This window comes from Octopus bimaculoides, chromosome 15 (assembly GCF_001194135.2).
Source record: "Octopus bimaculoides isolate UCB-OBI-ISO-001 chromosome 15, ASM119413v2, whole genome shotgun sequence".
Classification (NCBI taxonomy): domain Eukaryota; kingdom Metazoa; phylum Mollusca; class Cephalopoda; order Octopoda; family Octopodidae; genus Octopus; species Octopus bimaculoides.
Window position 1 is genome coordinate 19,084,041 of NC_068995.1, and position 2,645 is coordinate 19,086,685.

The following is a 2,645-nucleotide window of genomic DNA, read 5'->3' on the forward strand; positions in this document are numbered from 1 at the left end:
ATATATACATGTGTGTGTGTTCGTCTATATATATATATATATATATATATGTGTGTGTGTGTGTGTGCACGTGAGCCTTGGCGTACCTGCCAGCGTGTTTGTGTGTGCGTGCGCGTATGCGTGTGTGTTAAGGGAATCGACTAAAATGATTGCTCTGTCATGTATGACACAGTCTGTTGGAAAACGGTAAGAACCAGTGTTTTAGGAAACATTTCTTCGTATAATTAGCTTTTCAGCCGTTTGTAGCGACTAAGATATCTAGTAACGAAAGATTTGCGACTCTCAACTTAATCGGATTCAATGGACAAAAGAAACAGTAAGAATTTTACACAATATCAAACTATATAATTATGTATGTACGTTTCTCTTTTTCTACCTCTCTTCTTTATATATTGCCGGCTTCTTATTGTACTTGTGTCACTTTATACGCGTGCGCACACAATTACACACGCACACATACACACACACACTTACAAACACATACACGCAGTAACACGCATACGTATATGAAGGTGCTGAGTCATAGACATATAAAGAGTGAATAACCGACAAAGACATCAGTATTCTTGAGCGTATTTGAATAACGAATCGTGTGTCGTTGTTAAAGTTGTATATATATATATATGCGCATTTGTGTGTATGTATGTGAGAGATAGAGTGAGAGAGAGTGAGAGAGAGTGAGAGTGAGAGAAAGTGAGAATGCAGCAGAGCTTTGGAGATGAAGTAAGGGAACGCAGATGTATGACAATTGTATTGGATACTAACATCAAATCAATAGTATTAATTTATCTTGAACTCTGATAGCAAAGAGAGTAACGAAATGCACACTGAACCACCTGTTAAACGCGGCGAATCAATCTAGTCAACATTTTATTTAGTTCCTCTGTAGATCTAAATGCTAGTGAAAAGCTTCTGGGGTGGTGAGTCCTTACTTTTATTTTCCGAAAATGACATAAAATCAATATATACATATATATTTATGTAAGACCTCGCATGATAATTCTTTGTACTAAAGGCCTGAAATTTGCGGGGAGGGGACTAGTCGATTACATCGATCTCAGTGTTTCACCTGTAGCAAATCTATCGACGCAGAAAGGATGTAAGGCGACGTGGACCTCGGCGGAAAGACCTCACACAATAATATTAAAGCAAAATACAGATTAAGAGGAAACTTCACTCTGCTCTCTAGTTCTTAGTAAACTCTCTTTCTCTTCGTCTCTTACTCTGAAAGCAAACATAGGTTGCAGCACCAACAGTCGCCAGTCAAATTTCCCACGCATATACATATACATATATATACATATATATACATGTTACTCTCCTCCCCAATATGACGTGATCATTGACGGCCAAAGGCGGACTTTCGTTTTGGTGTTGCCTTCGACTGGACTGATCATGATTTCATGAGCTCCGCGCTCTACCCCTCTCTTGTTTATAGTTTTTTTTTAGGACAGTTTTCATTTCTCCTTCACGTTTACCATTTTTATCATGTCTTGGAAACATAAGGCTTTTTTTTTTTTGCTGTGTATGTATTATTTTAATTTCAAATGTTTTTTTGCGTGTGGTCCTAGTCTTTATTCTGTTTATTTTCCTGTCCGTCGTCCGTTTACTAGCTGTCTCGTCCCTAATCCGTCTCGTCTTCTTATGTTTGGTCCCATTCCCGCCACGTTTCTTGCCGGTGCCTCTAGAGTAGAAGGAATATTATCGATAACGGCCGAAATTGCAGTTTAACCGATAACTGAAGAGAAGTTGGTGACCTTCTGCGTTTTCTGTTCGACTGCGTAGCTAGTATCTATTCGCATGTTTATTTACTACACCTTTTTTTTATAATATATATATATATAAATATATATACAAACACAGGTATGTCATATTTTCCGTTTCTTGCCTTTTTATTTAATCATGAATATATTTATGTAACGCAGGAACTCATTCCTATTTTTACCCATTTGTAGAAATATTCTTGGAATATTTTTGTGCCACTCTGTGAGTCTGTCACCCTCTCTCTTTATATATGTCTTATACTGATGCACAATTAATTGTATAATTCTATTCTATTTGCAAGTGTGTTTGTTCTTCTTTTTCTCCGTCGCCCGGCTGGCTCGGCAACAGTCATTCGCACTTAACAACGATCATAATTTTTTCACTAATAGTTTCATCTCTAATTCAGGAATTATGAACATTGCAATATTACGCTGTTTGTCAGAATAATTTTTCAAATTGTCGAAATAAAAAAGATCATCCCCTAATATGGCATTTGCATTAAATTATTTGTGCTTGCATTTTGCTAGGTCTTACATTATATATGATTAATCTAATGAAAATTATGGATACAAATTTGATATTCCAAGAAATATATCTATTTAAATGTTAATAGTCTTTATTTCGTGTTATATGCTTTTCTCAATAAATATAGAAATTAGAGATTTGTCCAAAATGCTAAGAAAGTGTGTAGAAGGCTGACACTAAAAGATATTGAAATCAAAACAATTAATGAATAACGATCTTTTCCTGAGTGCATAATATTCTATCTGCAGAGTATATATAGTATTTCAGAAAAGTCTTTCGTTTCGCAGAGATATGTACGCCAAAATTTCTATATATATATATATATATATACATATATATATATATATATATATATA